This window comes from Mesoplodon mirus, assembly GCF_964341445.2.
Source record: "Mesoplodon mirus genome assembly, chromosome: 10".
In the NCBI taxonomy this organism is placed as follows: Eukaryota; Metazoa; Chordata; class Mammalia; order Artiodactyla; family Ziphiidae; genus Mesoplodon; species Mesoplodon mirus.
This window is the reverse complement of record NC_138986.1, coordinates 26,279,905-26,296,549: the sequence shown is the minus strand read 5'-3', so window position 1 is coordinate 26,296,549 and position 16,645 is coordinate 26,279,905.

Here is a 16,645-nt window from a genome sequence, read left to right as displayed (position 1 = left end):
GAAATGCTGGATCATATGGTAATTCTATGTTTAATTTTTGGAGGAACCACAATACTGTTTTCCACAGTGGCCGCACCATTTTACATTCCCACCAGTAATGCCCAAGGGTTCCAAAGTCTTCATATCCTTGCCAACAGAAGTTATTTTCTGTTTTATTTGTTTGTTTGCTTGCCTGTTTATTTATTTATTTATTTTTTTGCGGTACGCGGGCCTCTCACTGTTGTGGCCTCTCCCGTTGCTGAGCACAGGCTCCAGACGCACAGGCTCAGCGGCCATGGATCACGGGCCCAGCCACGGCTCACGGGCCCAGCCACTCCGTGGCACGTGGGATCTTCCCGGACCGGGGCACGAACCCGTGTCCCCTGCATCAGCAGGCGGATTCTCAACTACTGAGCCACCAGGGAAGCCCTGCTTGCCTGTTTTTTGATGATAGTCATCCTAATGAGTGTGAAGTGGTGTCTCAGTTTTGATTTTAATATGCGTTTCCCTAATGATTAGTCATGTTAAATATGTGACTATTTGGAGTAATGTACTCACATTTAAAGAAAGTATCAACACTTTCTGGCTGTCCTACTAAGTAGAATAAACTATTCTTTCATTGTAATAAATTGATGTATTTAAAATTATATGAAGAAAGACACTGCAACTACTAAAATGGTTAGCATGCTAAAGGATAGATTAACTCATTAGGAAAATTAATTTCACAAATGACATAGTTTGCACACATATATGTATTGAACTTTAAAAACTAATAAAGATTATATTTCTTCTTTATTAATCTATATTTTATATAAAATATATCATTAGATTTTGTATAAAATCTAATTAATTAAGGTTTATTAAAATATACCTTAAATTAATTCTCTGCATGTGTGTTTTTTGAATGCTAGTGATGATGCTAATAGAATTCTTTGGGGCCCAGAGACTCACGTCAACACAGCTGAAATTCTATGAAAAAGTCATATTAAACAATGCAGATAAAGAAGAATTGTTCACATGTGCTACCAAAATTCATGAGATGGTCATCAACCTCATACGGTTATTATATGATCCCAAATCAAGTTTCGTCGTTAAGACTCTTAGATTAGGAATATGTCAGAAAACTTATGAAAATAAATCTTGATTTCTATAAAATTAGACCAGAGTTACCACTGATTTACGGAGAAAGTTGGTGTGAATTAATACAAGGAGTTCCTTCCTCCTGGTACTTTATTTCCTCTTTTGGAAAATTATCATGATATCAAGTTTGTTATAAAGGACACTTTAAATTGGGAGATTGGGATTGACACATATACACTATTGATACTATGTATAAAATAGATAACTGATGAGACTATACTGTACAGCACAGGGAACTCTACTTATTGCACTGTGGTGACCTAAATGGGAAGGAACTCCAAAGAAGAGGGGATAGATGTATAGGTATAGCTGATCCATTTTGCTGTACAGTGGAAACTAACACAACATTGTAAAGAAGCTATACTCCAATACAACTTGATTTACACAGAGATGGAACTGATATGGCCTGCCTTGTACACCAGAAAGGCAGTACTACTAACTCAATATTGTAAATCAACTACACTGCAATGAAAAGAAAAGAAGGGCAAAAAGAAAGAAAAGAAAGGACACTGTAGGTAGAAAATGACAACAACAAATATACAAATGGGCCTTACTACAATATAATCCGGGTCCTATTTAATGTGCAACCCTGTGCAGTGTACAGCCTGTACAACTCTATCAAGATAACTTTAGTTTTTGGGCTTTTACAGGGCAAAACTCTTGGAGTCATCCATGACTTCTTTGTTGTATTCATGTTCTAAATGTAATCTATCTTCAATTCGTGTTGGTTGTTACTTCAAAAACTACGCATGATCCAACCACACCTCATCACCTCTATAGATACCATCCTATTCCAGGCCATCATCACCTAGATCAGGAATATGCAAATTATAGCCAAGACAATGGGAGAGACAAATCTGGCTACGCCCATTTGTTTACATATTGCCGCTAGCTGCTTTCTCACTACAGTCAGACTTGAATAGTTGCCACGGAGACCATATGGTCTGCAGAGCCAAAAATATTTACTAGCTGGTTCTTTAAGGAAAAGATTTGCTGACCCCTGACCTAGGTCCTTACAATGTCCTCATAAATTTGTCGTCTTGCTTCCACCCCAGCTACTTATAATCTCTTCACAGAGCAGCTGGCGTCATCCTCGGCTCAAGCTTTCCAGTGACTTCCCTTCTCACTCAGGGTAAACAGCAAGGCCCTTGCTCAGGCTGTAAGGCCCTGCCTGATCTTCACCAGCACCCCTCCCTCCACTGCCTACCTGAGTTCTCCCACCATCTCCACTACTCTCCCTCTTGCTAACTCTGCTTCTGATGTCAGTTCTTATAAACGTGTCACACATGCTTCTTCTTCACTTGCTGTTTCATCTGCCCAGGAACACTCTTCTCCAGGTCTGTTCCAAAGTCACCTTTGCAGAGAGGCCTTCCCTGACCACCTTTCATAAGATAGCCCCCCACTCCATCCTCTCCATCCCTCATTTCCGCTTAACTTTTCTCCCCTGTATTAATACTTATCACCAATTGACTTATTTTATATTAATCTCTTGGTTTATTCTCTGTGCCCTGCTACTAGAAGTAAGAGGTGAGTAAATGGATGCCACCTTTATGTTTGTTTTTTTCTTGCCATTTTTTCATATTAACAGTTTGGTCTAGTCTTCTGCTTGAATTCCTCTCACCTCATCTTACTGGCAGGCCTGGCTTTTCCTTCTTCACAGTTTTGTTATTTTCTTGTCTAAGGAAGATGCCATACGAGCATAGCGTCTTTTCCAGGCGCTGCCTCATTCTCCCAAGTCACATGGCTCTGGTGCCTTTACTTTGAGATGGAAGGAGACAGAGACAGAGAAAGACAGCCTTGGCTGTTACTTTCCCTGGTTTCACCTTCGTCTTCCCAACCACTGTCTCTCCTTCCCATTCCCAAGAAGGGATGTAGACAAGGCAAAATTTTTTGGTCCCCGTTAATAGCATCCACATGACAGGGACAGTTCCCTTATTTTGCTCTTTTTGACTAATTTCTACTTAGTGCCCAAACAGTTAATAACATTTACCCTCTGCTCTCCCAGCACAAAATCACCAAAATGTTAAACTTCAGTGTTATTTTAAATTTTTTCTTGTTTTTTCTCGAGTGGATATCAAGGTGGTTGAGTAGAGGATTCTATACGTGTATTAATAATTTCTAAACCTTCTCCATTGGCAGCCTACTTCCTCTTTCCTTCTCTTTCTGTGGCTGCAGATTATTAGTAAGATTTTTCTAGATTAAAAAAAAAACACGGGCTTCCTGGGTGGCGCAGTGGTTGAGAGTCCGCCTGCTGATGCAGGGGACACGGGTTCGTGTCGCGGTCCGGGAAGATCCCGCATGCCTCGGAGCAGCTGGGCCCGTGAGCCATGGCCGCTGAGCCTGCGCGTCCGGAGCCTGTGCTCCGCAACGGGAGAAGCCACAGCACGGAGAGACCCACGTACCGCAAAAAAAAAAAAAAAAAACAAAAAAAAAAAAACAGAGTTCTTTACCCTAATCCTTCTGAGAGGTACAATTTGTTGCTACATGAAATTGTAACAAGCCTAGCAGGATAGATTTTTGGAAACTTCTATTTCACTATTTTGACGTCTACCAAGACCATCTTTAGTTTGATTTCTGATGGTGTCTTTTTCTATGGCCTTTTTTTTTCTATTTTGTTTTTGTTGTTGTTTTTCATATCGTTAAGTTTTGTGAGAGGGGATACTTAAGACCTGATTTACTTGGCCTTCCAAGACCAGTTTAGGGGGTCTTTTTGAACTGAATATTTACAATATGTTTACTTCAATTTTACTTTTACATGTCATATGCATGCATTTGCACATAAATCTGCTTCATTATCAGCTCTGAAGGGCAAGAATTCTTACCTTATGCACCTTTATGACCCTTGTGTTGCTCAGCATATTGCTTTGGACATGGTGCCCAGTACAAAATGTTTGAGCAAATGAATGGTTCAAACGTTCATGTTTTCGATATACTTAAAATACACCTGTGATAGGATAAGATATTGTGACTTACCATGTGTTTTGTTCAACAAAAAAGAAGAGCATTATCCACACTTTGTTACACATTTTCCTAACACAGCTTAAATATAACTTTGAAATGTGTGAGAAAATAAAGTGAAAACTAGACTTCAACTCTTTAGGCTGTGTACTCTTTCCAGCAAAATATTCTGCAGCTCTTCTGCTAGGGTAAAAAATCAACTACCAGCAAGATTTTCTACCATTTTAATTCCCCCCAAATCTAAATAGTATTCACCAGAACTGTGAGAATCGATCATTCTGCTTATCTATTTATATGAAAAATAGAGAAGATACTAAGCATATTTATGGAGAGGACGTGTTCTATTGGTCCATGAGTTTGTACATGTTGCAAGTCAAGAAAATTTTGTGTGCCTAGTGATATTTGGTAACTGTTATAAGGTTGTTGTATAAGTTGTGAGATGTATGGCCACATAACACACATTTTTACATGCGGAAGTTAATGTGAGCATTTTGAAAGAATATCATTGCCCTAATTTGTGCTGCCATAGCATCCTTCATCTGTGCTGACACAGGACTAGTAAAGCCAAAAGCTCAGGGGAATCTGTGTATTTTGTGGATTTCCAAATCCTGAGACTGAGCGAAAGCAGAGCTGTGATTTGATTGAGCCAAGAGGCAAGAGACTAAATGTAAGTAAGCAGAGTGGATGCGAGAATCACGTCCCAGGGCAGTCAGAGCAGTCAGGCATCAGGACCGGTGGGCTCAGGAAGAAGGGCACCCAGAGGAACCCGGACAGTGTGTCAGGATAAAGTGGAGTGAAGTGCGCTACACCAGGGAACCCCTGCACCAGGAAAGGGCATTTGTCCAGGTTGTAATGGGCGGAAAACTGAATGTTAGTTCACCAGTTGACGTTCTGAAATCAGAATACTTCCAGTAGAAGGCCTGCAAATGGCCACTCAAAGTCTAAGTCCTCCTGAAGGTCATGAGACTGGAAATGGTGGGACCCCTTCCCTGCTCACCCGCTCCACTCCTCTGCTTCCCGGCTGCTCTGTGAACATGGCAGCATCTCCCACGCTGGGGCTATCCCACCTTTTCAATGAAGTCCTCACTGCACACTGCCCCCAGCCCCATGACACCCCTGATCTCTCTCAGTTGGATATACATTTTCTCTTTTCCAAAGCACTTTTCACTTTGGGTGGTAGAGCTGCAGAGAAAACAATCTGCAGATTTGAAATGGGTTTTGTGTCAAAGTTGGAGCCTTTATAGGAAAAGAATGGCACCTTGAAATCTGGAACAGGGACATTTAAGCCTGAGTTTCTGCTCAGATAGGACAGTTGTTGCCAGTGACAGGGATTGCTGAGAAAGACACTCAGGGAAACGTGACTGGGGTGCAGTCTGCTCAGAGGACCCAAAAAGGCTGGCCAAGCTGCCACCATCTAGGCTTCACACTGTCCCTGTGCTAAATCACCCAAGGCTTTACTGAGCATTTCCCTTCTCTTTTTGACATTCCCTTTCCTGTGACAAGCCTGAGAATAGTAAACCCCCAGATCCCCCAGTAACTTCAAAGCTGTATCCCCTTGCCTGGATGCAAAGCAATGACCTCGATACCAAGCAATGACCTCCATACCTTACAGGTATCTTGCAAAATAATGCTGATCTCCTAAAAACCTGCACCCGCCACTACTTGTTGTCTTCAGACCCATGGCCAGGACCGCGTCTCAGTAAAGCCTGAGCAGGGGAGTTCAGTCCTTACTCGGAAAGAACATAGCTTACATATCAAAGGAATTGCAGGATTTTCCTACTGGTACCTGTAAAAACTGGGGGACTATAAGTGAGAGAGGATCTTGAGGGTCTTGGACCAAGAAAAGTAGAGTGGGGAATACTATATAAGGCTAGAAGGTAAGAATTTATTAACATGAAGTCATTAGCCCATGACTCAAGGTTCATTGTTTTTAAAAGACATGAAGTTAATCCTAACAATTTGTTGGCTAGATCCTTGAAGTTTAGACAAGGTAATAGTGTGTTATAAGTTAAGTGGAAATGCTCACACTTTGTTTTCATAGAAATGAAGAGGAGATAAGAAGGCTGAAAGAGATAGGTATGTCACAATGGATTTATTATGTTTGACCTGAGAATTCATCACTTGACCTTGGTCCCTAGGAGTGCCCCAAATATATTCCCTTTACTAAGGCAATAAGGAATGTACTGGTCAAGGAGACACTGGCAACTTTTAGAAGCTCATTGGTGCCTCTTGTCTGTAGGATATGGTTGATAGCAGGAGATCCTACCATGGGGGATTGTTATTATTGACAATGGGAATGACAGATATTAGAATGCCAGAAGCCATTAGCAACACTTAATCATCCGAGGAAAGGTCATCGTAATAGGCCACAAGACTGGAGTGAAAATCAGATATTCTTACACAAAGGGAGGTGTGGACAGAAATAACAGATGATGGTGTTCCTAGGAGTAAAACAGATAGAATGCTGACTATGGTGTTGCTTGACTTGGAAAAATGAGATAGAGACAGAGATAGACAGAGACAGAAGATCCAAGGAGATGTCAGACATTGAATGGAAAACAGAGATCCCTCACCAATCTTCCAGAAAGGAGCCAGTTCTCAGATCTCTATCTTAGCAATTTGAAAGCAGTTTGGGTCCCTTTAAGAAGGGCCTTGCAATGCTATTCCAAGTGTATATGATAAATGTTGCCTTAGTATTTTGTCAGAGTAACTGGGTATTGGGGGAAAAGGTAATATCCACAATTTCAAAGATTTCAGATTAGAGATCTGAGCTAACATGAATTCAAGAAGACCTGAAGTGCTATACTGGCCCCCCAGTCTGTGATGAAGGCCAGGGATTTGAACCAAGTTTACTTCACAGTAAGTACAATGTGACTACTAACTGATGGGAGTAGGGTGCTACTGTAACAAATACAAATACCTAAAAATGTGTAAGCTGCACTGTAATTGGACAATGGGTAGAGCCTGGAATAATTTTGAGAAGCATGATAGAAAAAAGTTAGGTTGCTCTGAAGAAACTGGGTAAAAATATAGATTTTTAAGGTACTTGTAGTGGAGGATCAGAAGGAAACACAAAACATATTCTTGGAAACTGGAGGAAAGGCGACCCTTGTTATAAAGTGACAGAAAACATAGCTGAATTGTGATCTACAGTTGTATGGAAAGCAGAATTTGTACATGACGAGCTTGTATTTTTAGCTGAGGAGCTTTCCAAGCAAAATGTTGAAGGTACAGCCTTGTTTCTCCTTGCTGCAAGTACAGTGCAAGAGGGAAGAGATAAGTTGAGGAAAGACCTGTTCAACAAAAAGAAACAAGGACTTGGTGATATGGGAAATTCTATTTTGATTACAAAAGATGCTAAAATTAGGAGTCACTCTTGCATGCTTTGAAGAGGAAGCTAAAGGTGGTGTTGGAAACTCATTAGCTGGTACTTTTGAAAGGATCAGAAGGTCAAGTATTCCCTCACACACAGGGGTCCTTTGGAGAAATAAAGCATTTGGGGCTTCCCTGGTGGCGCAGTGGTTGAGAGTCTGCCTGCCGATGCAGGGGACACGGGTTCGTGCCCTGGTCCGGGAAGATCCCACATGCCGTGGAGCTGCTAGGCCCGTGAGCCATGGCCGCTGAGCTTGCACTTCCAGAGGCTGTGCTCCGCGACAGGATAGGCCACAGCAGTGAGAGGCCCGCGTACCGCAAAAAAAAAAAAAAAAAAAAAAAAAAAAAAAAAAAAGAAAAGAAAAAAGAAATAAAGCATTTGACTCATGGATCCACTGAACCATCTCAGCAGAAGCCAGAAATGGAGATGGAATTATCCAGGAAGACCTGTGAAGGACACTCTGTCTAATGGTGTGAATCCAAGCGACATACGTGGAAGCACCAAAAGGTTTTTGAGAATGTTATGTCAGCAGAAACACGATCAGCTTGGATGCATGAAGGAAGAATGACTCTGAGGGCAGACCCATGGGCCCAGGGGGTAGATTCTCAGGTACAAAGGCTGGATCTGTGGGCATAGAAGATGATACTCAGGCCATGAAACTTTGAGGAATTTGCCCTGATGTATTTCAAATTTTCTTGGGACTAGTGACTCCCTTATTCCTATCATTTTCTCCTGTTTAGAATGGGAATATCTATAAATATTATTCTGTGGTTGTCTCACAATTGTACTGTGGAAGCAGATTACTTGTTTTCCAGTTTCACAGGTCCACAGATGGAGAGAAATGTTACCCCAGCATGGATCATACCCAGGCTCTGACCTATATCCAATTTAGATGATTAGATTTGGGACTTTTGGGGTGAGGATGTTTAGATGAGATTTTTGGCTTGAGTTGATGCTGTAACGGGTTGAGATTTGATGGATTTGGGGATGGCATAAATGTATTTTTCATGAGGGAGGGATATGAATCTTTAGGGGCCAGAGGGCAGAGGCTGAATAGTGGGCACTCAAAGATGATTATCAGGTCCAAATCCCTGGAATCTGTAAATGTTATAAGGAAAAGAGGTCTTTGCAGATGTGATTAAGTTAAGGATCTTGACATGGGGAGATTATCCTGGATTATTTGGGTAGACCCTAAATCCAATCATAGAGTCCATAGAAAAGAAAGGCAGAGGGAGATTACACTCAGAAAAGGAGATAATGTGATCACAGAGACAGGACTGGAGTGATACAGACACAGAACAGGGTGGCGGTCCTCTTCAAAAATTGGATAGATTATAGCAAATGACAGAGGATTACTTTGGGTAATGAAGGAAGAATTCTTCATTCTTTTTTTTTTTAATGCTTCATTCTTGATAGCATCAACTGCAGCTACCATTACAGATGTAATTTTTTTTACAGCTATAGGGTCAACACAGCTTATGATATGCTGCATGTATTATTTTTATTCTATCAGTAGGGAAAATCAAAAGAAGTTGGCTCTTTCCTGCCAGTGACAGCAGCATATATTCACTCTCTTTCCCCAGGGCAATATTAATTCTTCTGTTTGCTATCATGATAGAGTCTTCAGGGAACTTAGTCCTTCACAGGCCATGTAATGTCACAGTCCACATGATGCTGGTCCATTATATTGATAACATACTGAAAACTGGACATGTAAAAAAGGAAGTGGCTAATGCCTTTGAAATGTCAGTAAAGTGTTACAGGATAAAAGATAAATCCAACGGAGATTCAGGAAACTGACACGTGGTGTAATATTTAGTGGTCCAATGGAAGCAACCTAAGTGTCCATCAACAGATGAATGGATAAAGAAGATGTGGCACATATATACAATGTAATATTACCCAGCCATAAAAAGAAATGAAATTGAGTTATTTGTAGTGAGGTGGACAGACCTAGAGTCTGTCATACAGAGTGAAGTAAGTCAGAAAGAGAAAAACAAATACCGTATGCTAACACATATATATGGAATCTAAAAAAAAAAAAAAAAGGTCATGAAGAACCTAGGGGCAAGACGGGAATAAAGATGCAGACCTACTAGAGAGTGGACTTGAGAACATGGGAAGGGGGAAAGTTAAGCTGGAACAAAGTGAGAGAGTGGTAGTGTATATATAGACATATATACACTACCAAGTGTAAAATATATAGCTAGTGGGAAGCAGCCGCATAGCACAGGGAGATCAGCTCGGTGCTTTGTGACCAGCTAGAAGGGTGGGATAGGAAGGATGGGAGAGAGGGAGACGCAAGAGGGAAGAGATATGGGGATATGTGTATATGTATAACTGATTCACTTTGTTGTAAAGCAGAAACTAACACACTATTGTAAAGCAATTATACTCCAATAAAAACGTTTATATATATATATATGTGTATATATATATATATATATATATATATATATATATATATATATATATATTTAGTGGTCCAGGGGTCTTAGACATGCTGGGATGAGTCCTCTAAAATAAAGGATTAGCTGTTGTACCTCATGTTTCCTACCACCAAGAAAGAGGTATTGTACTTGATGTACACCTTTAAATTTTAGAGGCAGCAAATCCTATCTTGAGAATAGTTAGTTCACGTTAAATTTCCTCATATTAAAATTGCTTCTTGTAAAAAATAAAAAAGATCTGACAATACCTAATTGTGGAGAAGACATAAGATATAAATTTCTTATACACTGATGAGAGTATAAGTCTATAGGCAACTAGGAAAGCTGTTCACCATTATTCTGTAAAGTTGAAATTCACATATCCTTTGACTTGGCATTTCCTCTCCTAGTAAGGTGTCATGCACACATGGAAATGTGGAAACCACTTTTAGCACTATTCATAAAAGCAAAGCAAATAAATTATATAAATTAATTGTGAAATATTTATACCTTGTAAATTATATAAGTCAAATGAATGAATTACAGCATTGTGGCACTATGGATAAATCTTAGCAAGATAATGTTCAGTGAAAAAGCAGGTTTCCAGAGATGACATATAGTGTTATAAAGTTTAAACAAATAAGCAATATATTTGTTAGGAATACTTACAGATGTGAAAAGATTATTAAAATCACCCAACCAGATTCAGGAGAGTTTTTGACATGGTTTGAGGGAGGCAGGAAGATAGAATGGAGAAGAACTACATTTAAATTATTTTGAGCAAGTATTAGGTCTCTAAATTTAACTTACAACATTTAGGAAAGAAGACAGATGAAAGTAATATATTCCACGGAGGAAATACTACCCAAGCTTGTTGACAATAATTTTTCTCTTCTTTGCCTCTGAAAGATGAGGAAAAACATTTATGCATTTATCTCCTGAACTTTAATTTAAATAATTATTCCTAAAAATTTTTTTTAAATCCTACTGGGACAAATTTTCTTTTCAGTTCATGTCTCCACAAAATTACTATTCCATCCTTGATGTCACAGACTTTCTTGTGAGTACTTTTATTCTTTCTCTTCATGTATTATTCAAAGTTGGGATATAGATCACTCTCCAATAAGTAGATTGTGGAGAATCAATTCGCCATAAAAACAGAAAGATTTTGTTTTCCCCATACCAAATAAAAGATTTGAAGAACTGCATATAATTTTAAAAGAACAAAAACCAAACATACAAAATAAAACAAACAACAAAAGCACTCCATCAAAACATGCTCTTTGAAACAACAGTCTTCGACCACATTCACTTTAAAGAAGTAGGAATATCAATGTAGATTAAAAAATAGTCTGTTACATTTGGGTCATGTTTATAACATTCATGATTTCATGAAGCCTTTGAGAATTTGGCTTCTGTTTGCAGCAAGACTGTGTGTCAAGTATAGTGTTCCTCTTAGACCTGTAGGAATACCAACAAAAGGATGAAATCCCTTCACTTGTTGTACTTTATTCTCTTGTCACAGTTAAAGCAATATTTATTTTCCTCCTCCCTGATTCTTCCAGGCCTATGGTAAATCAAAAAAGTAAACTCTCAGGTTCATTGTGTAAGGGGCTTACTTCTAGGCCTCTACAGTTGCCACAGTAACTAATTAGAAATTTGCATCTCTAAGAGAATTATTTAATGCTGATGTGTAAGCCCTTTTATTCTTTGGAGCTTGGCCTTTTGCTAGGAAGCTCCTGGTAGATGTTGGGCCCCGAGGTCATACTGTACAAGCTCTGAATGTAGGTGGCCTTGGTTTTCTCTTTTTATCTGGATGATTCATACCCAGTGAAGAAAATGTCTTGCCAGGTCTTTATTGAATGGTGGGCATCTGAAAGGCGACACTTGATTCATTTAGGCGCCATTTGTTTTAACCTGTAACTTCTTCCCCATTGCTCATTAGCTAACTCTTGTGTAATTGAGTCATGCATGTTAAACTAGTAGAGTTGAGTTATGCCAACTAAGTCACCAACAGGAGCCCCTCATTAGACTCATTGGACTTGTTGTGAAGCCTAAGAAGACAAAGTTGTTAAAATGCAAAACTTGGACAATGTGTCAGAGAAATGCAAAGATGAACGTTATCCCTGAAGAGCTGTTTGTTTTCTTAGATTTAAGTCTGACGTTCCCCCAGTGAAGAAAAAAGAGAGAAGCCCTCCTGTGGTGCAAAGACAGAGACAAAAGAGAAGGGGCTGGGGACTCAGGCCAACTTGTCCTGAATCTGAGAAGGTGCTGACTGCATTTCAAGCTGCCATCCTGTGCTACCAGCACATGTGGGAGATAGGATGGGGGCAAAAAGGTGGAAAAATGGGTTTAGTCCTTCCCTATCCCCAACCATCTACTTCTTCCAAAGTGGAGAAGCCCCTGAGTTTACTTGCAGCCAAAGGACAAAACAAATATATGTCCCAAGATGATAACCAAGCCTGCAATCAAGATTCAGCATATTTATGTTCAATGCAGCATTATTTGCAATAGGCAAAACGTGGAAGGAACCCAAGTTTCCATTGATAGATGAGTGGCTAAACAAAATGTGGTATATACATACAATGAATCTTATCCAGCCTTAGAAAGGAAGGAAATTCTGACACATACTGCAACATGGATGAACCTGGAGGATATTATGCTAAGAAAAATAAGCCAATCACAAAAGGACAAATAGTGCATGATTCCACTTATATGAGGTACCTAAATGAAATAGACTGAATGTTTGTGTCCCTCCAAATTCCTATGTTGAAATCTAATTCCCAATGTGATGATTTTTGGAAGTAAGGCCTTTGGGAGGTGATTAGGTCATGAAGGTGGACCCCTCTTGAATGAGATTAGTACCCTTGTAAAAGAAACCCCAGAGAGACCCCTTCTACCATGTGAGGACTCAGAGAGAAGTTGGCTATCTATGAACCAGGAAGCAGGTTCTCACCAGACATGGAATCTATCTTGATCTTGGACTTCTTAATCTCTAGAACTGTAAGAAATACATTTTTGTTGTTTATAAGCCACTCAGTCTATATTTGTTATAGCAGCCCAAAGTGACTAATACACTAGAGCAGTCAAATTCATAGAAACAGAAAGTAGAATGGTGGTTGCCTGAAGATGGGAGGGTGGGAAAAAAAGGGAAGTTGTTGTTTAATGGGCACAGGTTTAAGTTTTGCAACATGAAAAAATTGTGGAGATTCGTTGCACAACAATGAGAATATACTTAACACTACTGAACTGTATACTTAAAAAATGGTTAAGATGGGAAACTTTATATTATCTGTTTACCACGATTTTTAAAAAAGGAGGTGGTTCAATGGAAAGGTGGATAGACCTCCCTTTGAAGGGAATAAAAGAAAGATGTTCACTCTTATTTCCTCAAAGGAGAAATAGACCAGATCTGCTTAATGTAAAAGAAGGCAGAGTAGGCCCAGAAAGGTAGTGGCTTCCCCAGTTGATGGCTGGAGGGAACACTGTGCTGATGGAGGTGCCAACTGTGAGTCTCTGCTGTCACTGCCCTGGCCACAGCACCTGTACATCTGGGGAAATGAACGTGTTAAATATAATCATGCATATGTGTTCTGGAGGCAGGAGGAATTCATCCTCTATTTAATAATTGTTTCTTAAAACTTCTTAATCAAATAAAATGTTTGTGTCGGGCTTCCCTGGTGGCGCTGTGGTTAAGATTCCACCTGCCAATGCAGGGGACATAGGTTCGAGCCCTGGTCTGGGAAGATCCCACATGCCATGGAGCAACTAAGTCCGTGTGCCACAACTACTGAGCCCAAGCACCACAACTACTGAAGCCTGCGCACCTAGAACCCGTTCTCCACAACAAGAGAAGCCACCGCAGTGAGAAGCCCATTGACACAACTAGAGAAAGCCTGCATGCAGCAAGCAAAACACAACGCAGCCATAAATAGATAAATAAATAAATAAATAAATAAATAAATGTTTGTCTCAGGCCCATGAATGCCAATTCTCCACTAAGAAATTGAAATAATCTGTAGGTTTTAAATGTAAAATGATCTTACCTCAATTTTGCTGTCTACAAGGCATTGCCTGATGAGTGTAAAGACTATTTTTTTGTCTTTTTTTTTTTTTAATTAATTTATTTATTTATTTATGGCTGTGTTGGGTCTTCGTTTCTGTGCGAGGGCTTTCTCCAGTTGTGGCAAGTGGGGGCCACTCTTCATCGCGGTGCACGGTCCTCTCACTGTTGCAGTCTCTCTTGTTGTGGAGCACAGGCTCCAGACGCACAGGCTCAGTAGTTGTGGCTCACGGGCCTAGTTGCTCCGCGGCATGTGGGATCTTCCCAGACCAGGGCTCGAACCCGTGTCCCCTGCATTGGCAGGCAGATTCTCAACCACTGCGCCACCAGGGAAACCCTGTAAAGACTATTAAGTCCTTAGTTCGAGTGGGTTTGCCTTGAAGTTAGGAGCTACAGGTATCTTCCTAAATTTGACTTTGAATTATTTTTTTCAGCTGTAGGTACTAGCACAATGCCTAGCACATTGGTATTATGCTTTAAAATTCAATAAACTCTATTTTATCCACCAGAATTATATTTATTTTTAACTGAATTCTTGCCAGGAGTCTATATTTCAAATCAATTTCTGTAAAACACCCAGTAATTTTGCTGTTTAATTTTTGTACTTATTTCTAGCCCACTCAAAAGTTTGACCAATAACTAACTTATTAGGGTTATTAGGACATATTCTGGAAGCATGTGATGAATCTGTGAAAAACACCAAGATATATCACATATGTCTAGGCAATACATACTTTATTTTTAAAAAACCAGCAAAATAATTGTAAAAGCTGCTTTTCAGATGTGGCTCTCCATACTGTGCTCAGTGGAAATGCCCTAATTTCACAGCTGACCACAAGGTTTCAATTAGCATTTCTATCATGGACTAAGAAATGGAAAGCTATTTATTCTCTCAGGGATTGATCAGTTTCTCTTGGCTCAAAGGCATTTCAATAACACCTTTATAACACCTGAGGGTTGAGAGCCCTCAGGTAGGGGAAGGAAGTAAATAGGTGTAACTGATGATTAGGAGTGATAGAGAAAACTTGGAATGTCAAAATCAGAAATTTGTAGGTTTTTAAAACTTTTTTCTGATTTTTAAAAATAAATTTTATTTATAATATTTATATTATAATATATAAATATAAAAATATTTGTAATATTTATATTTTTATTTATAATATTTTATTTTTAAGACATTAAAAATAAAAATACATTAAAATAAAACACTTTTATTTTATAATTTATAAATTATAAAATATGTCACTACAAATAAAGTCAACAGAAAAGTCCTATAACATTTTCTAAGGATGTCATTCATTCATTCATTCATTCACTCATTTGTTCTCTATCTTCACCCTTTGGAACCCTCACATGACACCCCTGATGCCCCCGCTCAGATTACCTTTCCCTCACATGAATATATGGAACCTTTTTCCTCTTATAGCATTTGCCACATTCTGTTTTATCTTCCTTTTCTGTACTGTGTCTTATTCCTATTGTATCATCCCGCAGGACTTGACACATAGCTTGCAAATAGAAGATACTCGGTATATACTTACCAGGGTGTGCTTGTGTGAAGGTCTGAAATGCTTTACTGAGTGTTTGCTGTGTTTACTAGGCTAAAGTAATCATTGCTTGGCTGAAAGATTAACATATCTGTAATTATTTTTATGGACAATTACTTAAATATTTTGTTTCCAGAAAATAAGGTCATTCAAAAACTGTTCAGAAATTTAATATTCAGGAAGATTGACCAAAGCATCTGGAATTCAAAGCAATAATTGTTTAGGAAGTGAATTTGATAAAAGAGAGGAAAGTTCCAGCTTGGGATATGTCTACAAACACAGCAAAGCACAACGAAACAAAACAAAGCTTTGCTAAGCATGGATTTGTAAAAACTAAAAAAAAAAAAAAAAAAAAAGTACTATCTTCTATATTGCTACAGCAAATTTCTGGTTAAAAAGAATTATCCATTTTGTCAGTGATGGTGGGAAACAGAGATCCTTATACATTACTGGTGACAGTGTAAATGGTACAAACTTTAAGCAAGGAAATTTGATTTTATCTATCAAAATTACAAGTGCGTATGCCCTTGAACACAGCACTTATATTTCTAAGCATTTAGCCTACAGGTATACTCACCCACGTGCAAAATGACATATACACAAATCTCCTCATTGCTTTGTTGTTTCTAATAGTAAAAGCTGAAAATAATCTAAAAGCTTATCAGAAGAGGATTAGTTAAATAAATTATCTTACATACATATACTGGAAGATCATGAAGCTGTTAAAAGTAATTAAATATTGACAATATTAAATATTCATATGAGTGATCTCCAAGATTTGTTAACAAATAAACAAACAAAACACCAAGGGCAGGGTAGTGAACACTCTATGCTATCACTTGTATAAAAAGAAAGAAAAGATATCTATGAATTTTTCTGAACACACAAAAGATATTTCTGAAAGAAAACACAAGAAGCTGATGCATTGGTTACCTCTGGAGAGAACTGGGTGGTTGGTAAATGGGAGAAAGAGGGAGACATTTAGCCTATGAACTTAAATCATTTATTGAGGTGAAATTCACATAACAGAATTAACCACAGTAACGTGCACAATTCAGTGGCATCCGTAGGTTCACAAATTGTGCAGCCACTCCTATCTAACTCCAGAACATTCCCATTGCTCCAAAGTAAAACCCCTTACCCATTAAGCAGCAAC